Source organism: Mesoplodon bidens (genome assembly GCF_964165515.1).
Source record: "Mesoplodon bidens genome assembly, chromosome: 16".
NCBI classification, from domain to species: domain Eukaryota; kingdom Metazoa; phylum Chordata; class Mammalia; order Artiodactyla; family Ziphiidae; genus Mesoplodon; species Mesoplodon bidens.
Window position 1 is genome coordinate 48,804,931 of NC_138173.1, and position 26,287 is coordinate 48,831,217.

General features: G+C 37.3%; 1 protein-coding gene across 4 annotated transcripts in view; it reads left to right on the forward strand.

Moving 5' to 3' along the window:
• The window catches only part of OXR1 (oxidation resistance 1), a 445,571-nt gene that overhangs the window by 211,081 nt on the left and 208,203 nt on the right, over nucleotides 1-26,287 (forward strand). The window lies entirely within an intron of this gene.

The window sequence follows — 26,287 nt, forward strand, 5'->3', positions numbered from 1 at the left end:
TTATAATACCGAATGTAATGTAAATGCTATGTAAATAGTACTGGATGTGCAGAAAATTCAAGTTTTGCTTTTTTGGAACTTTCTGGATATTCCCCCCCAAATATCTTCAATCCTTGATTGGTTGAATATGTGGATGTGGAGCCTGCAGATACAGAGGGCCGACTGTATATGTTTCTGATGGTTTATGTGGACATCTTCTCATACAGTCTGAACATGGAGTTGGAAAAATACGGCACACCTTCAGCAAAGTTAAGTAAGAGAGTAGGCCTGAGGACCTTCTATACCCTGCCTAAGAGAAGTAAATTACATATATATATGGTTTTCCAAGTTGTAAGCTTATGGGCTACTATTTTCATTTTTGCCAGTCTTGAGCCAGGCGCCGTTTTTGTTTCTGGTTTTCGGTTCTTGCTCTTTTCATTCTCCCTCCAGGCTTTCAAGTGGCTGACCCTGTTCTGTCAGGTTGTTGAGACAGTGGTTGATGTCAGCCTGTAACTAACAAAGCCACTAAGAAAATAGAAAATTGTTACGTTCTGAGGAAGGACAAATTATGTTGGAGGTCCGTTTTTACCTTGCACATTACTTCACATTGGAGAGATTGAATCACATCCAGATCCCAGTGTATGACAGGGTAGTAGGCTATGGATAGGGCCTTGCAGACATTATGCCCCCTTTTTCCCAGGTAGAATAATATCCTGTAATTTTGAACGTTAACACTTCATTGGAGTGTTAGAGGTAATCAATTCAAATAAGTCGAATTACCAACTTTTATGTACCAATATTTGTTCATCATGTCTTTGGCCTTGATTTTTAACTCACAGTAACAATTTTCAGTGTTTTAGGTCTAATTGAGACAAAAGTTGCTAAACATATGTATGGTAGAAGTGATGTGTAGGGGAGATGAATCTACCAGGAAGAAGATGGATGCTTCGGTGTTGCTTATTATTTCATTTGGAGAGATTTGGTCATCACCAAAATCTTTAATAGTAGACACTGTTGGCTTAATGGCTTTACTAAAGTTACATCAAAGGGGTCATGTTTTTCTTGGTATCCAGCACCCCACCACCCCATTATGGGATGTTTGGAATTCTTTCTCAGATATTTTTAGTGTCTCTATCTAGAAATGTAATCAGATCAGATTTCTAGTTCTGATTCCCATACCAATTTTCTGTGTGACTTTGTCCATTCATTCTCCTGTGTCTTTGGGTTAAATTACTTCCTTCACACTTGAAGAGATGCCTCCATGTATGTCTAGTAGTATTTCAGGATTTGGCTCCTAAAACCATGCTTTCCCTTCCTACCATTTTATATCTTCTTCCTATATCTACTCTCAGGTTTGCTTTTTTCCACATGAAGATGTTAAAGTCTTATTTTTTAATAGACAACAAGCATGGTGTCTTTGAGGATGTCAGTGGTCAGCTATAATGAGAATTGATAGAAGAGAGTGTAGACAGGTACACATTTCCATTTTTAAAACTTATGATAGCAGAGTTCTAAAAATCAACTAGAAAAGCCCATGACGTTTACATAACTGCTCCTCTCTCCATTTTCCAATGTCCTCTCCTCCCACCCTTCAACATGTCCACTACCATCTACTGCTTTTCTGATTTATTAACTGGATAAGAAGACAGTATTTTGCCTTCAGAAAATAAAGTTTATCTTATAAACTCAATATTCCTTAAAGATGAGAAAATGAGGGTAAAACATTGACCCCCAGCTTGGCCAATGTAAATAAACAACTAAGCCTGAAAAATAGAATTCTAAATGGTGAGTTTGGATTGCAGAAAGATGAACTATCAGTTATTTTAAATAGTCCTACAACTAGTGAATGTTTAATTTTTGGATTTGCAACAGTTTGATTCATAAGCAATGTCAGTGGCATGTCTATATGTTAAAATAGTCCTGGGGACATTTTCAAGGCTGAAATATTAGCAACCACGTAATCACCTATATTGAAAGATCATTTCACAAAACAAGCCTATTTCAGTATCCCTTAGTAAATGTATTGGTAATAAAGACAACAACAATTATAATTGCCATTTATTGGTAATTCCAAATACTAGGCACACATTAAGTTCCTTTCTTCTTTCTCAGTTGATCCTCACAACTCTTGTAAGTATTATACTCTCTATTTTTTTAGATGAGGGATAGAACCTTAAAGAAATTAAAGAAAAAACTGTGAGCCAGAGATAGCCAACTCTGCGAATGAAATTAACCTTCTTGTGACATTTTAGAGTCTGCCTTCTGTGTCACTCGGAAGGATACCATCCCCGTCTAGAGAGGTGAGCCTGAGGAGTTTCTTTGAGTGATATTTTTACTGCAATCCCCAGAAAATTTCACTTAAGGAAACCATGCCAACTAACCCATCCACCAGCCAATATGCCCTTTCATTAAAAAATATCTTTCAATGTCTCAATTTATAGCTCACACAACTGGAAAAACCTGGGAGCCCTCTTGTGGCCAAGTTGCTACTACATTTAAATTTAGCAATGAAGTGCTGCACTATATTTAAGTAATTATTCTGGGAATTGAAGAATTTTTAAATTAAACAAAAGAACTAGAAAATTTTGGAGTTATTTAACTGTCTCTTAGTGGCTAATGAGTGACTGCAGTAGCTTCTCTAGAAATTTCTTTTGATCTCACAGCTTTTATCCCTCATGCACTTATGTATAGGATCTACTTCCTGTTGAGAGAACTCTAGGAAATAGAAATGATTGCCTCCTTGTATAGACAATAGATTTAGGTCCTTAATTATTCCTAATAACAGAAACGTGTTAAAACAATTATAGCAGCAAAAAAAAAAAGGCACGGCATAAACTCATTACTTTTTATAGGAAAACAATCCATCTTATAAGAAGTATAATAAAATTTCATTGTTTTGATATAAGCAGAGGAAAAGCTGTTCCCTATTGGCGTGAGATATATGAATCTTCAGCTAAATTAAAAGGAGAGTAACCACTGTATCAGAACTGTGGCTAAAGAAAGAGTTTGTTCTGTGCTGCTTTTGTCACCAACTGTATAATCTTGCACAGTTATTTACCATCACTTGACCTTAACCTTCTCATCTGGACAGTGATAGATTTAGACCAAATCAGTCTTTCTGAGTATTTTTTCTTGCTCGCTTTTTATTATACAGTTGACCATATGAAGTACTGTATATGTTTTCTATTGCTGTGAAACAAATTACCACAAACTTAGCTGTTTAAAACAACACCTATTTATCAGCTCACAGCTGTGTAGGTCAGAAATCCACAAAACATGACTATATTTTCTGCTCGGGATATCTACAAGGCTAAAATCAAGGTGTTAGCTGGGCTGAGTTCTTGTCTGGAGGTTGGTTCAGCTAGGGAAAAGTATGCTTCCAAGTTCATTCCTTTTGTTGGCAGAATTCAGTTCCTTGAAGTGGTAGGTCTGAGGTCCCCATTTCCTGGTTGGCTGTCAACTGGGGCTCACTCTTAACTTTCAGAGGCTACTCTCTTCCCTTGCCATGTGGCCTCTTCCATCTTCAAGCCAGTAGCTGCATGTCAAATCCTTCTCTTATGAATCTCTAACTTCCTCTCCTTGGGCTAGCCAAGAAAGCTCTCTGCTTTCAACGGCTTATGTAATTAGGTCAGGGCCACCCAGATGATCTCCCTGTTTTAAAGTCAACAAAACCTAATCATGGGAGTAAAGTCCATCATATTCACAGGCCTGGGGATCACACACGTGTGTACATTACAGGGGTGAGGAATCTTGGGGACCATCTTAGAATTCTGCCTAACACATTTTACACCACTTACCCAGTGCACACTCAACCACCAACATAGGTGAAAAAAATTTCCTGAGAACATTTCCTTACTATTCATTCTGATCGTTATTTTCATTTTTTTAATGCAATCTCAACACACTAAATTGACTACATGGTCTGTTAATGAATTGTAACTTACAACTGGACTAGATATTTGAAGTCCTTCAGGCACTTAAAATTGTATTATTATTTTTAAATAAAAGTGTTAATTAGAGCTAGAATAATATAACATTAAATTAGTGGACTAGCTCTAATGGGTAAACAGATGAAAACAGAATAGAATTGTTCCCTACTCCAGTTTTTGTTTGTGCTCAATAAAACTACTTGAGTTTAACAATGTATATAAGAAACCTATATCCTTCAAAAACATAGTCCCTACTTGAAGATGGAAGATGAAACCAAATAGTAGACTCGTATTTTTAATACTCCATGTATTCTCTATATTTAATTTAGAGAACTACATGTAAGGACTTCTGAAAAGAGTTGTAAAGCAGATGTAGAGATAGTGAAGAAGACGGGGCATGCAGGATCCAAAAGTGTCCCAATGCTCCCTAAGCTGGGCTTGTAAGTCCATGTAATATTCATTCCTTGATTCAGAATCTAAAGCCAGAGTTCGTACATCTCTCTCCAGCATCTGTGACTATTAGTAAAATGTGCTGATGTCTTTCTTTTCTGAGACTTTTTTCGCTTGACAGTTAGGAAGTGGGACAGGTCTTGAATAGATGTCTCCATAATCAGAGTCATTCAGTGACAAACCGAATGCTGATTAGTCCTCGATCAGACCCAGCTGTGTGAAGGCCTCATAGGAGATGCTGCTCAGAATAAGAAGGGTAAAACAGAGATCCCTGCTCTTGAGGTGTTCATCACGTGGCGGGGTGGGGGGAAAGCAGTGCTTGGTTAAAACAGGCACACCAGTGAGTAGAATACAGGACAGATGCTCTCAATGCCATGGGTGGGGCCAGAGGTAGGGGAGATGAGTGAGGAGTAGCAGAGGGCAGGGGAGGTTCACTCAAAGTGCTGTGGAATCCAGAAGATGGAGAAATCACATCAGACCTTAAAGGCACTCGGGGGCTCTTTATTGGCTTCATAGATCTAGTCACCCTTCATCACCCTCCGTTCTCCTCGCTGCCTTGGCATCTAGCACTTAGCTGTCTTCCTTATCTTCTTGTGTTAGCATGTCTCCATACCAAATCTCCGTTCTTATGAGAGGGAAAGGATGGCATTGATGTCATTAATCCTAACACTGAGTACAGTGTAAGGCACATGGTAAGTGCTAAATAAACTTTGGGGGTGGCAAAGAGGAGGGAGGGGGGTGCTGGTGGAGGTAGTGGTGATGAACCTTGCCCTTTTCAGTGGAGGAGGAGGGAGGAAATGGGCCAAGAGCTTAGTGCAAAGAAGAGCTTTGAATACTTCCGGGCATGAGAGAAGGATTGGAACCCCTGCTGTGGAGAACAGTGAATAAGATCTACAACTTTTAAATCTGTTAGAAATTAGAAAAAGGTTAGATTTAGCAAAGCCCTTTTTTAATTTATTTTTTTAATTGAAGTATAATTGATTTACAGTATTGTGATAATTTCTGTTGTACAGAAAGTGACTCAGTTACATTACATACATATATATACATATGTGTGTGTATATATATATATATATTCTTTTTCAGATTCTTTTCCATTATAGGTTATTATAAGATATTGAATATAGTTCCCTATGCTATACAGTAGGTCCTTATTGTTTATCTATTTTATTTGTAGTAATTTGTATCTGTTAATCCCAAATTCCCAATTTATCCCTCCCCTCTTTCCCCTTTGGTAACCATAAGTTTGTTTCCTATGTCTACGAGTCTATTTTTGTTTTGTAAATAAGTTCATTTGTACCATTTTTTTAGGTTCCACATATAAGTGATATCATATGATATTTGCCTTTCTCTGTCTGACCTATTTCACTTAGTATGATAATCTCTACGTTCATCCATGTTACTGCAAATGGCATTATTTCATTTTTTATGGCTGAGCAATATTCCATTTTGAGTGTGTGTGTGTGTGTGTGTGTGTGTATGTACACATCTTCTTTATATCATCTTCTTTATCCATTCATCTGGGTTTTTAAAAATATTTATTTATTTTTGGCTGTGTCATGTCTTAGTTGTGGCATGTGGGATCTTTCGTTGTGGCGCACAGGCTCTTTGCTGGGGCACGTGGGCTTCTCTCTAGTTGTGGCACACGGGTTCCAGAGTACGTGGCCTCTATAGTTGCGGCACACAGGCTCTCTAGTTGTGGCATGCGGGCTCAGTGATGCGCGGGCTTAGTTACCCCGCAGCACGTGGGATCTTAGTTCCCTGTCCAGGGGTCGAGCCTGCGTCCCCTGCATTGGAAGGTGGATTCTTAACCACCAGGGAAGTCCCTCCATTCATCTGTTGATGGACACTTAGGTTGCTTCCATGTCTTGACTATTGTAAATAGTGCCGCTGTGAACGTTGGGGTGCATGTATGTTTTCAAATTAGAGTTTTTGTCTCTTCTAGATATATGCCCATGAGTGGGATTGCTGGGTCATATGGTAGCTCTATTTTTAGTTTTTAAGGGACCTCCATACTGTTCTCCATAGTAGCTGTACCAATTTACATTCCCACCAATGGTGTAGGAGCGTTCCCTTTTCTCCACACCCTCTCCAGCATTTATTATTTGTAAACTTTGTGATGATGGCCATTCTGACTGGTGTGAGGTGATACCTCATTGTAGTTTTGATTTGCATTTCTCTAATAATTAATAATGTTTGAGCGTCTTTTCATGTGGCTGTTGGCCATCTGTATGTCTTCTTTGGAGAAATGTCCATTTAGATCTTCTGCCCATTTTTTTGATTGGGTTGTTTGCCTTTTTGATAATGAGCTGTATGAGCTGTTTGTATATTTTGGAAATTAAGCCCTTGTCGGTCGCATCATTTGCAAATATTTTCTCCCATTCCTTAGGTTGTCTTTTTGTTTTGTTTATGGTTTCCTTTGCTGTGCAAAAGCTTATAAGATTGATTAGGTCCCATTTGTTTATTTTTGCTTTTATTTCTTTTGCCTTGGGAGACTGACCTAAGAAAATATTGCTACGATTTGTGTCAGAGAAGGTTTTGCCTGTGTTCTCTTCTAGGAGTTTAATGGTGTCATGTATTATATGTAAAGCTCCCTTTTATTATGCTATATACACGCTCTCTGCAAGTTCAAAGACAAGGCAGAAAAGGGTTGAAGTTAGCCTTCCCAGGTTCCTGGCTCAGCAGGGATTCCAAACAGGGCCAATAGGGGGGTCCTTGGATAACAGGTGTCTGTATAATACTTCTGGAACTTTCCTTCAGTTGAGACTTCCGTGCAGGTCCTCACCTTGTCAAGCGAACTAACAGTCTGCTCACGCCTTTTAATCTCTTGTTTGCCCTCATGGATCAGTCTCTACCTTTTGTCCTTTCTATATTAATCTCACGGTATCACCTTCTCTTTGTTGAATACCACCTCTGATGAATCAGTCAGTGTTCTCTACACAGTAATTTCCAGTTATATTCAGATAAACAAATTCTGGGTTTATTTGGTGGATGTGTTTAACTCAGACTTTTTCATATATGAAAATATGTTCCTTCATTTATTAACCTATTCAGTTATTAATTAAATAAATATTTATTAAATGCCTACTACAAACCAGGCCTTGTTCAAAGTGCCACTAATACAAGAGAAAATAAGACCAAGTCCAGGCACTCAGGTGCTTATACTCTAATGGGAAAAACAGGGTATAAATAAGTAATTGGATATTCATTGTCAATGAATAGTACGTTTTTAAAGAAAAATAAAGCAGGTTAATGGAGGAAGGCGATAGAAAAGTTACTCTGTAAAATGTGTTTAAATCTTATACAATTTTTATAAACATTCTAGCAGATAAATGATACAGTTCTGAGAAATCAGTTAGGCTGGTTTCAATTACAGGACATTCGATACATTAATAATAGATTTTTCAAAGAGTTGTTTTTCCCTTGGCATAGAATTAATTTATGAAAAGACTAATGGAATTGATATTTGCAGCATGAAGAAGAAAATGATTGAGGGGAAATTTAATGATCCTCAAGCTTCCCAACATTGTTTTGAAGAGGAGGTGACCAGATGTTCTTCACTTCTACCAAGAAAAGGATAAGTTGTAACAAAGAATATAAAAATTAAATACTGGGGGAATGTAACAATTTGAGCACCGTTACTGGGGAAGTTTGGGTCGTGTTTTCTGAAGTACAGCTGTTATGTCTTTAGAGCGGTTTAGGCATCAACTTGCCTGGAAAAGTGCTCCAATCAGCTCTCCAAGATCCTAAATGGCTTTGATTAGTGGCAGGAAGGCGGAAGGGTAGTCATTCATTCCACTGCGCTTACTGAGCTCCTTCTTTTGGTCCCAGAGGCAGGATGGATCAATGGTGAGGAACTTGGCCTCTGGAATCTGATGTCTAAGTTGGAATTCCATTCCCCCTGCTAGTTATGTGACCGTAAACAAGGCACTTAGAATCTCAAAGCTCAGTGTCTTCACTTATAAAAGGAAATAAAACTGATGCTTCCTGAAAGGGCCGTTGTGAGGAGTAAATGAAGTAGCCTATGTCAAGTGCTTATAATAGTGCCTAGAACATGGAAGTTCTCCATGAATATTAGTGAGCTTGTTATTGTCCTCGTGCATTAAAGATGCGGCGTGAATGAGGCGTCATGATCTCTGCCGCCTGCTATGTGAAGCTAGCCTCCTGCCCTGATCCTTGGGGATATGCTCGCTTATCGATACCCTGGTTTTTAGCAGATGGTTCCTCATTCCCCACAAGATAAGGTTGTTTGTTGCTCTGTAGACCTTTCATGCTCTGCCCCAGTTTACTCTCCAGCTTAGTCTCAGACCCCAGCCCCACACTCTAGCCATGCTCATTGTGGTTTCCCAAAGGTGTCCTTCCGTATGATGTATGATGGGCTTTATGGAAGTGTTTGCTTCTGCCTAGAACAGTGTTAGGATTCCATCCAAATTCCCCTCATACTTGGCCACACCTTCCCCAGATTTGATCAACATGAATAGATTCAAAGCATTTTAACATATGCATTGTCAGTTTTTTAGGTGACTAAAAAATACATATTAAATTCAGTGAATGCTTATAACATTCCTAAAAGATGAGTAGGATACTTATTATGGCCACCATATAGCATTCTTTGGAACTGAGTCTCTGAAAGTTGAATGACTTTTTCATGATCACACTGGAAATGGTGGCAAAGTCAAGGAAAGAATCTAAGTAGATTGATAACTAATGGTAAACAGTTTATCTTCTACATGTTTTCAGGTCAATTCTCTTCTCAAAAACAAAAACAAAAATGAAATTAGATCATTGACAGAGATCTCAGTAAGTGGTTTCACAAGCGCTAGTCCATACCATTGATGGTGAAACAGATGCATTAAAAAAAGAATACTAGTTTTTCATGAAATACATTTATTCTATTAAAGTGACCATCTTTTCCTTCTTTTGGTCATCCTTCCTTCTTTCTTTCCTTTCTTCCCCTCCTCTCTTTTCTTCTTTTCTCACCTCCTTCCTCATGTTAAAATGGACTGCCTTCTGTGAAATGATGGCATAGTAGAATATTTTAATAAGATGTGTTATTTTTAAATCTCCTCACTTGTCAAAATTAAGTTAGGAAATGTCCCCAAAATATTCTTTTGGAATATTACTCTTCTGTGAAATTGTAAAAGTCTGACATCCACTGATCTTGTCCTTTGCCCTGCCTTCAGAATAGAATATCTTCAACATTCCAAACTTAATGAAGAGGCTGCTTACATATTGAAAAGAGAGCCTACAGAATTAGGGGTTCCCTGGGAATTCTTCTGAGTAGTTGGCAAAATTAAAACAGTAATAACTAGTTTGGAAACTCTAAAAAGAGAAAAGCAAGACACATATTTAACTGCTTTTTAATTGCAATATACCAGGCATTTAAAAATATCACCACATAACTTATATGCCTCTCCTTCTGAATCCAGACTTTTTAATTATAAGAATAAAAAAGATCGACTCTAAAGTGAAAATATTGTAGCAGGAAAGAGAAAGAAAAAAATGGAAAAGACTAATCTTGCTGGAGGTGACACATTCTGCAGCATGAAACTAGGTCACCACTGAACCAGAACCTTCTCTCCACGCTAGAAGACTCTTCATGTAAAAGCAAGAAGTCTCTGATTTAATCAGAAGAATCAACTTGGCACACAGCACTGTCTGTAAGCACAGAAACTAAAATGGGTAACTGCTCTGAGGGTTCAGATTAAATTATGTTCTTGAGAAAAATTACTTTGTTTTGAATTGAAGTTTGTTTGATGACTTCTTATACTTTCTGGGTCACAAGATTATTTAAGGAAAATTATTCTGTTGCTGAGGTTCCTTGTTATACATGGAATCTGGACTTCCTAAATGGACCTGGGCTTTTCACAGATTTCCAAGACTGCTGCACATGTAGAAGTGCCTTTTCTTTTTGACCCACATTGCATTAGATTGGGCCATTTGTATTAAGATAATTTGAAGATATTGAAAATCCAAATTCAATTTTTTTGTTTACCTGTGGGGTAAGCAGACCTTGGGATTCAGTGTATGAGAATCTGCGTCTGTGTGTATGTGCTGGAGGGGTATTTGAATGGGTTTTTATTTCATGTCATTTAAAAAATTCCATTTAAAATCCACTTTAAAACATGAGGCCTAGGAAAACCACGGATGAAAACTTCTTTTCCACTCTAGAATAAATATGAACACTTTATTTCTTTCAAGAGAAATTAGATTTTTTAACTAAGCATTTATACAATTTTAACTAAATTTTACTAAGCAGTAGAGGTGTACTCAGAAAGAAGAAAAAGATGTTTGTTTGATACCCCTATAGATTGGTAACGTTTATAACATGCTAGATAAGCTTGCCAACTCTAATTTACAAAGTTACCACTGTATTTTGTACATTTGCCATATTCTCTTTTGCCCTGATTCTGTTATTGTTCTCTGTCAAAGGTAATCAATCCAGGATCAAGAAACACAGCTTAATCGTGGCTGTGATAAATGGTTTAAGAAATGTCAATACCCCAGGGTTTCCCTGAGCTACTGGTGTTGGTTTGGTATTTGAGTTGCAGCATAACTTATAACTTATTAGAAACAAATTATACCTGTCAATTTATTTAATGATTTCTAAGCAGCCTAATTGAAGCTATACTGGTTAAAATTGTGTAATAATTTAAACAGACATTGTTTCGTGGTGGAGAAATAATCATGATCTTATTTGAAATTTGCTAAATTCCTATGACAATAAATCCTTCAGCACTGCCAGCCATTAGAACTTGCCCTTTCCACCCGCCAACGCTTGTAGGAACGTTCCTTTCCACTGAACCATGGCTAGGGGAAGAAAATGACAGATTATTAAGAAATACCTACTTTGTTTTAAACATTAAGGGATATAATTAATGGCATTTTGAACAGTGAAATATGTTCAAATTTCCCCCATATTTCCATTTTTTAAAAAAGCATCAATTTAAAGAGTTTCTAGGATCTTGCAGACATTCAGAAATAAAGCTGTTGATAGCCCCTTGTTATGTTGCACACCTGAAACTAATATAATGTCTATGTCAGTTATACCTCAATGAAAAATATATTTTAAAAAGAAGTTGATATCTCCTGACTTTTTAGGATATGGCTTTTCTTCCTACTTCATATCTAAAGACATTTTTCACACATTAAAAAAACCTGCAAGATCCATGCTCCTCAACAAAATTTTGACCATGTTCATACTCTGACCAAAAGAATATTACTGAGAAGAATGTGAAAATAGTTGAAAGTGAGACACAATTGAGGGAAATGCTTCTATTTGCTATTTCTGCCAGAGGTTTTGAAATGACGTTGACTATAGTTAATTACTTTGAATAACCCAATTATAAATGTTTTGGTGACCATTCCTAATAGATTCACTATAAATCATGTGCACATCTACATGCAAGCAAGCTTTTAGTGAACTATTTTAAAACTTCACTAATTAAAACCTCGAATCATCTGAACAAACTATGACCTATAAAACCTTTGTGTCAGTATAATCTATGAATAAAAAGCTATGTGAATTCTTAATGGAAACATGATTTCGGAATACAGAAAATATTATGTTCAGCAAATTAGCTTAACAGCCTTTTAGTAGGTAAAAATACCTGCTAAAGAGAAATTCATGTAATGGTTTTGAAGTAATGTTATCTAATACTTAACCTATTTCATGTTACCATGTATGTTTGAAGATAACAAAGTTAAATACCTTCAAAATATTATCTGAATAAGTCTTTAGCTATTTAGACGGATGTTTCCTGGAGGAGAAAGCCTATATTGTCTGTGTAATCATGGCCGACACATCTTAGCATCCCATTTCCTCCATTCTCCTTGGTCATTTATTTGGTCAGCCTGTTTCATGAGTTGGAATCTTAAGTCTTCTAGTACATTCAGTCTTATGGACATTAAATATTAAGATGTTACATATTAAGTATATGGAGGATAGTCCATCACAGAGAAATCAGTAAGACTTTAAACAGCGCCTGCCTACCTGCTGCATCACAATATTTTTTATTTGCTAGGATTTGCACTCAAGAATCCTTGGACTTAATTTTGTTGCTTAAATTTTAATACGTCGAGAGAAAGGACATTGATTTCCTCTCCTAGTTCTCTGAGCCAAAGGAGGCAAAAATTATCATCAATAGTATATTGGAAATAAAATATCATAGGTGCCCACAGAGAGTTTTACCTTGTGACTCTGTTTATTGAGTGTCTCATAAACCAGTTCAAAACAATTTCCTTTTGAATTAGGTAATTTTAGTGTCTTTGAGGTCTTTTTCAAGTATTATTTCAAGTGAGTCATTATATAGCAGAACAGCAGAATACTGTTGACTCTAACTAAAGAAACAGGGTATCTGGTGTGCTATTTGAGGCTACAAAGTTTCACATCTTTAAATAATTCTCTCAAATTACAGATCTTTCTTGATATGAGAAACATTCTTATAAATAAACATAGGGTGAGTGGGATGGGATAGGGATAGCCAAAAAGTCTCACTAAAATAAGAAGAGTAATATCAATAGTAATTCCCTCTCTCCATGCTCTCATTTATTTTTTTCACCTCTACCCCTAAATAAGCCTATCTAAATCTCAATTCAGTGGTCAGTTTTAAGAATGCTTATTCACTCATTTAATAAATGAATGACTACTGTTGACAATTGGCAGTTGGAGATGAGGCTTGAGAAAGATGAGGAGCCAGATAATGGGGGGTCTTGTGGGCTGTACTATAGAATTTGGACTTAATCATGACACCTTGGGAATTGTTGAAGGTTTTTGCCTAGGGGAGTACCTTGATAAGGTTGCTTTATAGAGAGATGTTTTGAGCATCATATGGAGAATGGGTTGGGGATATATATACATGCCTAGAGACAGAATAATCTTTTAGACGTATAAGTGTCAGGGCTAATTAGATACTATGCTGTACGGCTTAAGAGCTTTGGCTCTGGAATTACACAGATCTAGTTTTGGATACCCACACAGCCATTCTAAGTAGCTCTGTGACCTTGGACAAGTCACTTAACCTCACTGATTTTCCTTTGGGAAGTGAGAATATTACCCTGTACCACTCAGGTTTGTAATAAGGTTTATATGAGGTAATGTGTACAAATTGCTTTAATAGATCCTGGCACAGAGTAACACACAGTAGAAGTTAAATAAAAAGTAAAGTATCAAAATAATATTAATGGAGAGTGACAAAGTCCTAATCTAAGGCAGAGGCAATATGAGAGGAGAAAATTACAGAGAGGTGATGGATATAAATGGGGAGGAACTGGTGACCAGCTGGAAATGAAAAAGAAGATTTTCCGATCAGTTCTATGATTTCAAGTTTTGAATGCTTGAAGCAATCATAGCTGACATTTTTCAATTAAGGTATATCTTCTTTTCTAAACCAAACAAATAGCTCTGTGGGCCAGAAAAGGGGTAAAAACACATAGGAATAAAGGAGCATGGAACCCACAGTCAAGAACAGCTCAAGAGGACATGATATCTAAATGTAATGCGGTATCCTGGATGGGATCCTGGAACAGAAAAGGGACATTAGGTTAAAATGTAAGGAAGTCTGGATAAAGTATGGACTTTAGTTAATAGTAATGTATCAGTATTCGTTTATTAATTATAACAAGTGTAACTAATCAATGTAAGAGGTTAATAATAGGGGAAACTGGGTATGGGATATATGAGAACTCTGTACTATCTTAGCAATTTTTCGATAAATCTAAAAACTTTTCTCAAATAGAAAATTTTATCTAAAAAAAAATGCGTACCATGCACATTAGAAGAACAGAGCCCCACTTACCTCTTCAAATTTAGCACCTGAGCAGGGATTCCCAACCATGAAAGGCTGGAAAAAGCTGTGATTACTGCCCACCCTGGGCTGTGGCTCAGCGTAAGCTTCAGAGGCCAGAGGAAACAGAGAGAGGCTTGGAACCTGGACCTAGGAGAAGCCACCCCTCCATTCCACAACTGAATCTATTTTCTCGCCATGAGCCACCAATACAAGACCTTGTTCTGGAATAGCAATCTCGGGGGCAAGTTGAGCTAAGAGCAAAATGGCTAGAGGAAGTGAAGGCACCAGAGAGAGGGGAAAAAAATGTGAAACCTAAAAGCTCCCTCTCAAGAGGAGTCTGAAACTAAAATTGAAGTACACGAGGAAAGCTAAAACTGAGAAAGTCAACAAAATCAACAATTGGGTGAGGAATTCACTAGAGAAAATGAAGAAAAAAACTGTTAGTTTTTAAAATGACTTTATGATTTGTGTGAGGTTTCTAGGATAACTGTTGAGTTTCTGATTTGAACATCTAGGTGCATGGGGTTAGCATTTACAAAGATGGGAAATGCTCAGGGGATAGCTGTTGAAATGGGATATTGAGTTTGATTGTGGGTCCGTTGAGCTTTGAGATTCCTGGGGGGATAGGTAGTTGGATCTGCAGTTCTGGTGCACAGGAGGTAGGTTTAGGATGAAGATGTCTCTCCAAATCAGCATGTAAGTATAATGGGGTTTCTTAAGAAGAGTGAATAAAGTGATAAAGAAAAGAGTCCTCCCCAAAATTTAAGGGGTAGGACCAGACCAATAGGCTGCAAAGGAAACTGAGAAAGGACGAACAGGGACATAGGAGGAATCTTTGTGGTTTCCTCAAGCTCTATAATCCTATAAATTGTCCCCTTGTTGCCTCTACTAGTTATTTAGGAAAGAAATGAAACTATGCCATTCACATGACCAAACATGCAAAAGATTATCATGATGGGGCCTTGACATCCTAGGATTCGGGAATAAATGTGTTCAAGAAAGCTATGTTGGAAGAGGGGGAGGGGGAATATTCTTTGTCAAAGAGAGAGGGAACGGCAACTTCTCTTTGGTTCCCTTCTTTGGTCATCCCCTGTGATTTAAATCTACTGGAGTAATAAAATCTGTCAAGAAAAATGGGATGAACTGGGATTGATGTCTTAAGTATCACATCAGAAACCTTTTGATGTTAAAGGCAAATGGTTTCTATCTGATTTAGAGGAAAGTCAATGCATCCGAAAGCATCTTTTTCCAGTATTGAATCAGTATTCATGAGTCTGTCCTCTTAGTGTAAATCACACTTGTGATTCATTCTCTTTAAACACTCTCCTCATTGCAGAGTCATGTCACATCACACAGTCTGAGAACTTTCTACCACCTTATTTGGGGACTTGTAGAAAACTTCAGCAGACAGCAAATGACTCAGGGTTTCAAGGCGGTTCCATGATACACCACCTGAAGAGGGGAAAGGCTTGGTTTTACTTTTCATCAGCAGGACTCAGAAAGGAAAGCTTTAAAGCCTTCAGACTATTCTAAAGAGTCCCTTCTTAAATGGGAGAATCTTATAAAAATGCAGAGGCTGACTCAGTAGGCCTGGGGTGGGACCCACCATTTTGCATTTGTAACAACAATCCAGGTGCTGCTGGTCCATGAATAACAAGGCTGGTCTATAGAGCCTGCAGGCGTCTTCACTAGGCAACACATATAAAATATTTTTCAGTATTTGGACCCAAGTTGTCATCCTGGACTAAAAATATATCTTGAAGACTTACGTTCCTTTCTTGAAACTAACAACTGCTACGCCAGGCCCTTAAGACTATGCTATTAGAAACTTTCAGAGTAAGAATAAGAATGTGGATACACCCACACATGCATACACATAGTTTTCATACTATCAGATACACAAATTACCCTAACGTAGTAATAGATAAAATTGTTTTGTTAAGATTAGAGAATTTGCCACGTGTTAGCAGCTTCTGAATTTGGTTAGTGGAGGGTGCTAATTGGGACATTATCATGTAATTTAGTGCAGAGCAGGAGAAATAACTAGGTTCTGAAACAAAAGAGACAGGTTAGAATTTAGCAATTCACTGGCTGTTTTAGCTCTGCTGTTCACCAGTTGTATGGGTCAAGTTTGTTGATCAGTTTTTTCAACTATTCAATGGGAATAAAAACACTTTCTTCATAGGCTTTTTGTGAGTATTAAATAAAACAATGCATGTAAAGCTCTTAATACTGAATCTGGTTAGTAAATTCTTAACAAATAGTTGCTCTTTCATTAAAGAAGGAGAATGAAAATGGAAAGATGTCAATGGGGAAGTAATAGCCGATCAGTAATAATCAATAGTAAGTAGTCTTACTTGGGGAAAATCCGTTATTGATATATTTTAATGTCTATATATATTAATTTTGTCCTGAAAGCAAACATGAGGTTTCTGCATCAGACTTAAGATTACCTACAGCAATAATAGTGCTGATTTCCCTTCCCTGGCAGCAACTTGAAGGGCACTGTCAACCCTGCTTGTAGGAGTTTGTACTGCAGGAAGCCTGAAATATCAATCTGGACATTTACACAGGAGCTGGACAGCTGCCCTGCTCCCCTCTGGAAAGAGAGAGAGAAATCTTTGTCCGTAATATGTATGAATCTTCTCTGGTCCCTAAATTTGTATAACCCTTGGCACAACAAACAAGATAGCTCAGGGTTTTAGCCTCCTTTGAAATATAAACACATAGCTCCAGGGAGATAAATCTCTGTCTCCAGAGCTCTTCATTTATTCAGCCGTCCTTTTACCTAGATGCCAATTTTTTTGCTAATCCTGGGCCTTCCAATGGCCCCTCCTCCCCTCCCATCCCCTCCCCATGACTCCTGAACTTTCAGCACAGTTTATACAAATCAAGACATTTTTGTCTGTGATAGGATTTCCTGTGGAAACGGATGGAAAGACTAAGTTCCTTGCCCTGGTTGAATTGGCAGAAATAGGTAGAACTGACAGACCCATAGGATAGAGAGACCCACTCCTGACATTAGGGTCAGACAGATCATCAATAGTGGAAAGAGGCGACTCAAAAATCAGATAACTTTGAAACTGTTCCCCATTTACTCCTAATCAAAGGTGTGGTCCTGGACCTGGGTCACTTATCCTCCCAGAATTCTAACTCCTACTTGAAAATCTAGGGAATTTGCTATCCTCATGATCAGGAAAACCCCTCTGAGCCTTTAATACATGGATTTTAATATTTTTAACTGTGGTGCCTTTTATTAGCATTCCCTTCAAACAAAGTTATTTTGAGCATTGACCTTTTTTGGCATAACCCCTATCTAAGTACAAAACAACATTTGTTTTTAAAAACAGCTGCAGTTACTTGTACCGTGTCCTTTCTGTCATTTTTAGTATTCTTTCATGAGATTTGTTTGTTCAAAACCTAGGCTAGGCTCTTTTACCAAAATGTACAAGTCTCAGTTTGGAACTGCTTATTTCCTGTTCATGATTCAAACCATTCATCATGATTTGTCCTTTTACAGCCTCCTAAACTCCTTTTATTTAGTATAATTGTTTTGCTGCGTTAAAAGAAGCAATCTTTATACTAATTAAATCATTTACAGAAAGGAACCTTTTCTCAGTGGTTATGTTCTTTGCTTTGGTTTCATGACCCCAGATAGTTCTCACAAACTTAACAATTCTGAATAGCATGGAAATAGGTGTTTTGAGTGCAATAAAGCATAGTTAAAGTTAAGCATGCAAAAATGTGTGTAGAGCTAGCTTCTTCAAAGTGGGGAAGAAGAAGGAGAAAAAAAATCCCAACAGTTATAAGCACATGTGTGTGCTGGACACTATGCATTATCATTTCATTTAATTATCGTAAAAATTTTGTGATAAGTTTTTTTTTTGGTCATATGTGTACATGTATACACGAGATTCAAAGATATCACATGGTTTTCCCAAGGTCGTCCAACTCGTAAGGGATAGAACAAAGATTTAAATCCACATTGGACTCCAAAACCTGGATAGAACAAAGATTTAAATCCACATTGGACTCCAAAACCTGGATAGAACAAAGATTTAAATCCACATTGGACTCCAAAACCTATCTATCTTCTTTCTGTTAAATTTCACTTTCTCCAAAGAGTTCTACTCTTTCATAGCAACCTGTTTAACAGATGAGATGATGCCTGTATAAGCTCTGCATAAGCTGTAAAGTGCTGTACAACTGTGACTTATTACCACTATAATTGATAAAACTGGGTAAGTCATTTTAGGTTCCTAAGGAACAATCATAAATAATAGATAGGCAGAATTATGCACTTAGTCTTGCTCATGTAATTTTACTTCTCATATGTGTATTTGAAATAGCATTTTATGATTAATGTATTGTTCCCACTGAAGCACTATACATGCACTTTTCATATTTTCTCAATGATAGCGGAATACTGGCAATGTTTGAAAACTCATTGTATGATTCAATTTGGGACTTGTTACGGAGTGTGTGTGTGTATGTGTGTAGATTTTTTAGTAAAATCTAAACTGAACTTCTGTCCTGTTTGTTTTCATGGTCTAGTATATTGTGAACTGATAAAATTACAATTTTTTTGACAGGAACCAAAACTAAGTTCACTAAACATATTGCTAAAAAATGGTAAATTAATTTAAAATGTCATGCAATGGAATTGGCTATGAGTTTTTTAAGAATGACTCATGTCAAGAAAACCTTTTCTTTTTAAATAGGAGATTTAAGAATTAGGAAAATGTCATAGAGAAAATATCTTGATTTCAGCAGGGCCATCTGACAAATTTCTTATGATGGTCAGTTAAACAGAGAGAGAAATAAACATGAGATGATTCTGTGGATAGCTTTGAGGATGACTAATAATGAGGGGTCAGCTTAGAGAATGGTTTCCTAGTACTGGGCCATAAGGCCTGAACTTAAGACTTTGTTTCATTCGCATTTCACCATTGTCTTGACCCATACAGATAAGCTCTAAATTGACACAATGCTGAGTGAAATCAAAATATGACAAGATAAGTTCACCTAAAATGATTGACTCAAATTGAAAAATTAACATTTAATAAGTTTAAATGTTAATTTTTCTCTGCTTGAAAAAGTCAACTGTACATGAACATATTTCAGAAAACCTGATTTAAACAGCAATTTGGATAAAAAGAGATCCATGGATTTTAGTTTTAGAAGTTCACTGTCAACAATGTGACATTGCAAGCTGAAAAAGGGAATACAATCTTGAATGATCAGGATCTCAGGGTTACCTGCTAGCTGTTTTCTATCTTAAGGAAGAAGGATCATCTACATGGCTCCCAAGGATAGCTCTAAAACCAATAGGTGGAAGTTCCAAGACCACTTTTTAGCTTAATATAAAGAAGGACTATATGAAAATATGACTGCAAAAAGAAGGGATTCTAAGGCAACTCCGCCCAACAGTTAATTTGTTTTGTTTTTTAAAATAATACATTCATATTTCGTTTTTGCATAAAACCATGGTAATGTCTGTACTGTTCCATTTTTTAGACTATGCAATGCCACAGTCAAATTCCGTTTGCATTTTAATAGACTTCTGAATGATTTCCTTTTTCTTATAGTACTTCAGCGTTACTGCCCTCAATTAGGAGGGCCCCGTAGTAAGAGGCAGTGTAGAAAAGGGTAAAAGCCTTTGCTATAAAGCCGAACATAGCCTGATTTAAATCTAGGCTCTACTAGTTACTATGTGATACTGGGAAGTTTGCTTAATTTCTCTGAACCTCTGTTTCTACAGCTCTAAAAAGATGTTGTCTACATCACTAGGCTGTTCTAAGCATTAAATGTAGATAATGTGTTTTTTAGATTGGTAATTTCAAATAAAATATGATAAGTGCTTAACAAATACCCATTAATAATAATTTACAAGAGTATGATAATTCATGTTTTTAAAACAATTAGAAATGTGTCAGACACGTAGTAAGTACTAGATAAATAAAAGTGAATGATTATTATGTTAGTGTGAAACAAATTGGTCTAATGGTGCTCCTGGGATGCAGCACAAACCATTTATTCCCAATCCTTGTACCTCTACCAACAAGCATAAACTCAGGCTATACGCTCTCCTAAGTTTTTCTGCAGGAAATACAAATTCATTTCACCATTTTTCAGTGGTGAAGAAATGAAGAAAATGAGGTTCATTCATCGTTGCCAAAGCAGGCTGCGTGAGTCGAGGGCTATCATAAAGCCATGTCTACCCCCAAATATTTTCTCTTTCGGTTTGATCCCAAAGCCCCCCTATGAAAATCACCCACAAGTTATAAAACAAAGAGATGACTTTTTCCAGGGAATCACTGATCCACCTGTGAAGAAGAAAGGGAATACTTTTGATTCTTGCTTATTAGCCCTTTGGCAAAACTGAATTTAGCAGATTGGTGTTTGCTATCTTAGAAGCACAGAAGCGGTTTCCTGAGGTGTGAAGAGCTATGGAAACAGCTGATTTCAGCAAGCCTAAGAGAAGCAGGGCAGGGATTAACACTGAGTGATTGAAAGGCAGAGCAGTCCCTGAGGGATCCCAGGGAGTGAATAGAGATCTCAAAGGGGATAGAGAAGAAACACATTATACCAAGTGGGGCTAAGATACCAACATTTTATCTAGGCCCTAAGTTTATTGTTGTATTGGGTCCTGGCTCTTATATGTATCATTCTATATTATCTTGAGCATATCCTATGAGTTATGTATTTTTATCTCCACTTAACCAATGAGCAAGTTAAGGCTCAGATAGGTTAAGTAGCTTGCCTGAGATCCCACAGTTAGCAAACAATAACCCGAGGATTTGAGTCTGCCTTCTGTACAAGAGCAGAAATCTGTTTACTCTCTGTCACTGAATGAATAAAATGAGCCTCTCTTTTACAAACACAGCAAACTTATTTCACCATTGAAATAGGGACACAGGTGATCTTCCTAAGCCCTTTGGAAAGAATTCTTTAGCTTGATAGAGATTGTCTAGCAGCTAAGATTATATAATAATTGGAGATTACTATGAATATTACCCAACCTGAAATCCTAATGAAATAAGTTCACAAGAAAACACACAGACTGTAAGTAGCCTAAAACAAGTGTTTACTAAATGGGTGGAGCACCTGATAGGGGGAAATAAATATATTCTCCAATTCTAGGAAGTTTTGGAGGCAAAGCTTCCAAAACATTCGGTTCATATTCAGAACTTAAAAAGATCACAAAAACAACTTATTTCTTCTTCCCAATCTGTAGTTCTGCCAAGATTTATTGAGAAAATGTTACACATTCATGTGTTCACATATATACAATTATAAAATTATTTCCTCTTAGTAAATTTCCACTGTGAGTTAGGCTTTTTTTTTTAATTTCCATTCCCTTCAATAAAACTGTGGTATCATTACTGCATATAAATAGATTCAGTTTAAGTAAATGTCTCAAATATATCATGCAGTTAGCCATAGCCAGAAAGTGATATCACTACAAGAAACTAAATTTCACATTGGCTTGAGGTCTAAGGTCATGAGAAAAAAGAATAATGAAACTGTGTGTAAATTGGTTCTGGTATCTCAGAAGATTTGTCCTTTTTTTTTTTTTAGCAAACCATCAAGCTCTGCTTTGTTGTTGTTTTTCATAAATGGATACAGTTTGTGTCAACAATTCCCCCCAAAGTGTTGAGGATATGGTAAATTCCTTTTTCCCTGTTGATTGATCTCAGATATGGCTCGTAAGTCTATTAGCTTTTGCCTTAAGACTCACAAGTCTGAAGTCCCATTTTTATGACTTTTTCATGGTAAGTGGGCTACACCTACAGAAATTTGCAACTTCTTTTTGCACTGTAAGCATAAAGAAGAGGCTTCCTACATGTCTGTGCTTCTTGGCAAATCCTCAGTGACTGGCTCCAAATACAGACATGGGGGGATTCTACAGAGCAGGATGGGGAAAAGGAGAAGGAGGCAATCTAATGGACATGACACTCATCATTCACAGAATTTCATAAAAGATTTATTGGTCAAGTACCCTACTTTGAAATTACTTCAGTTTAACTAGTTTAAGCTACATCATTCCTGTCCCATCCATATGGTCATTCCTTTGTTTTTATACCCATTTTTTTTAAACATCCCCACCTGAGATGCAGTCAGTTTATCTTTGTTTTTCTTCTGGGTTTTATGTTGATGGATTGTTTCAGTTTTGAGGACCCATGTGTGGGGATGAGAGGTTGATTAATGATTCCCATGAGAGAAGGTAATGAACATTGTATATACTTGAAACAAAAGAACAGACCAAAAAAAAGGAACTCTGTAGAAATTATGTAATTCTTAGCCACAAGTGATTTCTTTAAAAATGTATGAAAAGCTACTGCCTTCCTTAGACAGGATTTTATTTCTTCAGACACAGGTAGGTACATTTCTCCCTACAGATACTCATTAGTCAGTGGACACTACAGACTGTCAGCTAAGGTTTGCTTAGGAAAACAGGCCACTCTAGGTATTTGAGCAAGAAAGGACTTAATACAAGGAATTAATGCCTACAAAGCTATGGGAAAGGCTGGGAGAGAAGGGCAGGCAGAACTTTCTGGTTTTGAAAAACCTGGAGTGCCAATTTGACAGGAAGCAAGCTCTCAGCTGTCTACAGCACTGAAATAAATGATTTTAGAGACCCGGGAGAAGCCTTTGAAAACTTCACATTGCCATCCATCCATAAGTCTACGCTGGCCACGAATGGAGGAAAGAAAAGTCTCCTTTCCAAGTCTTTATGAATACCTCTCATCGATGGAATCTAAATAGAAAACTTACAGGAGAATAGAGAGAAATCTAGTTTTTAGGCTTCGAGCCCTTTGGATCACTGTACTTAAAAGGTCAGGGATGGGACTGCATTGGTATCTCTATAACAAGAGAGCACTGTCAGTTCATGTAAGTCATAGGTGGAATTTTGTATTCTCTCCAGAGGACTAGCTGGAGCAATGTTGAGTGAGTTAGCATTCTGAATGTTTACATATCCTTTCTTATCCTGCCTCTTAATTGCAGAGAGGACAAGCTTTTTACTTCCATTTACAAGATGGTGTGCTTGTCAAAGTGTGTAATCCAAAAGGAGACAGATATGTGCAACATACAGGTAATAAGGAAGTTACCTAGCAACCAACAATATTGGCAAAATCAGCTTTCCTTAGCCTTTTATGAGCGTTTTGGTTAGCAAATTGGATCACATTAAAAGCTGAAGCAAGCAGGAACATTTTTCAATATTTTCAGTTATATCTTGTTTTAGAAGGTAAACGTTTATCCCCATGATGGAAATGCTCCTTCAGGTGTATCTGATTTGTTTTCCGTTGATGAGAGCAGTTAAGCATATATGTATTACTGGTGGGGGGAGCCTCACAGAAATGAGCGCTGCTCTTCTTGTGGTGTCAGAGTCTTTCTGACTGGCATGAAAGTATGTAAACGTATTCTGTGTTCCTCTGCAAATAAAAATAATGGGGGCAAAAAGCTGATTTAGCAGCACCCCTGGTCTCTACCCACTGGGTGCTAGTAGCACAACCCACAGTTGTGACAACCAAAAATGTCACCAGACACTGACAAATATCCCCTGGGAGAAAAGTCTCCTATGGTTGAGAAGCACTCTTCTAGACAGTTCAATATAATACAAAATAGAAATTAGAAACAGCTACTGAAAGAGAGACAAAATTATTATTTTAGATAATTTTTTACCTGGTAAAAACAAGACATTCAACTGAGAAGTTATTTGAACAAAAGATTTCAATAAACTAGTCAAAACTACATATATATATATATATATATATATATATATATATATATACACACACACACCCACATACAAAAATCAATAACCATCAGAAACAAGTTAGGAAATGCAATATAGTGTCCCTTTTGTAATAGGCAGCAAACACACAACAAAAACCTATGAAAACCACAAGCGAGAAATGTACGGACATTATAAAAAGAAAGGAATGAAAATATGTTTGCTAAAGCATCCCTTATACCTATAATAATCAAAACAGTGGTACACTGACACGGTATCTAACAAACAGACCAGTAGCACAGAATAAATGGCCTCAAAATGACCTAATTTACATTTAAAAAAATTAGTTTTGAAAGGTAGCATCACAAATCAGAAGGTAAAGGAGGGAAATTTAAATTTATTTTTATTTTATTTTTAAAAATTTATTTATTTTTGGCTGCGTTGGGTCTTCGTTGCTGTGCACGGGCTTTCTCTAGTTGTGGCCAGAGGGGGCTGCTCTTGGTTGCGGTGCGCGGGCTTCTCATTGCGGTGGCTTCTCATTGCGGAGCATGGGCTCTAGGTGCGCAGGCTTCAGTAGTTGTGGCTCACAGGCTTCCGTAGTCGTGGCTCGCAGGCTCTAGAGCGCAGGCTCAGTAGTCGTGGCGTATGGGCACAGTTGCTCCAAGGCATGTGGGATCTTCCCGGACCAGGGCTCAAACCCGTGTCTCCTGCATTGTCAGGCAGATTCTTAACCACTGCGCCACCAGGGAAGCCCAAGGAGGGAAATGTTATTGAATGATTCTGGTACAGTTCGTTAACCATCTGAAAGAAAAATGTTAAATCCTTCACACTTTACATTTCAACAAAATAGGTGTTGACTCTTCTATGCCATTTTGTGGGTTATCCTTCTACCCAAGGGCCTTTTCTTTCTCCTTCACCAGCACACTTGACATTCACCCCTGACTTACCAGAGCCATTCCTCCCCTGACTTCTGCTGTCTCTGTTAATTCCGCTCTTACATAATTCCACACCAGGATGGGCTTAGCTTTTATTGTGAGTTTCTGTTTACTTAGCTCTCTTCTCTGCTGAACAGTTCACTCTTTGAGACTTTTATCACAGCATTTCCAGGCTCTAGCCCAGTGGACTTGTTATTTGTAAAGTATACTTATATTTTTAAAAATTGCGATAAAATACCCATAACATAAAAATTACCATTTTAACCATTTTTAAGTGTACATCTCAGTGGCATTGAGTACATCATACTGTATGCAACCATCACCCCCATTCATCTCCAGAACACTTTACATCTTGCAAAACTGTAACTCTATGCCAATTAAACAGTAATTCCCTATTCCCTGCTTCCCCAGCGCCTAGCAACCACCATTCATTGTACTTTCTGTCTCTGAATTTGACAACTCCAGGTACCTCATGTAAGTACCTACAGTATTTAGCCTTTCGTGACTGGCTTATTTCATTTAGCATGATGTCTTCAAGGTTCAGCCATGTTGTAAAATTTATCAGAATGTCCTTCCTTTTTAGGACTGAATGATATTTTAATGTATGCATTTACCATCTTTTGTTTATCCATTCATCAATTGATGGACAGTGGGTTGCTTCCACTTTTTGGCCATTGTGAATAAGCTGCTGTAAACATGTATGTACAACTGTTTTTGTTCCTGCCTTTAGTTCTTTTGAGTATGTACTCAGAGGTGAAATTGCTGCATCATACAATAATTCTATTTTTAATTTTTTGAGGAAACACCACAGTTTTTTTCATAGTGGTTGTACAATTTTATATTCCTACCAGCAATGCACATGGGTTCCAATTTCTCCACGTCCTCTGCCAGAGCTTGTTTTCATCTGTTTTTTTTTTTTTTAATATATATAATAGGCATCCTAATGGGTATGAAGTGGCATGAATCATTCATTTTTATATCTTAGCAATTATCTGATTTGACTCACTCATTTTGCCATAAGCAGACATTGAGTCAGAGAATTCATGGGACTTAGCGCAGGTGAAGTGGCTACTTAACTTGTTTCCTGACTCCTGGTCTGTTGCTTCTCCACCAAGCCATCATGTTCCTCTGGTTACACAAGTAGACACAAAGAGGGACCTACCAGAAACTTTCCATTTTAATTTCACCTTTGCCTCTCTCCTGCTTTATGGCTAAACATTTTCTAATCTTTCACTATAAAAAAGAGAGATAGCAGGAAAATTATGAGACTGTGGAGGAAATAGCTATAAAAATGCGCCTATAGGTAACAATACTGTACTGTGCACCTAAAGTTTTGGTAAGAGGGTACATGTCCTGATAAGTGTTTACCACAATAAAAATGTTATATAAAAAGCTGAATAAGGGCCTCCCTGGTGGCGCAGTGGTTGAGAGTCCGCCTGCCGATGCAGGGGATACGGGTTCGTGCCC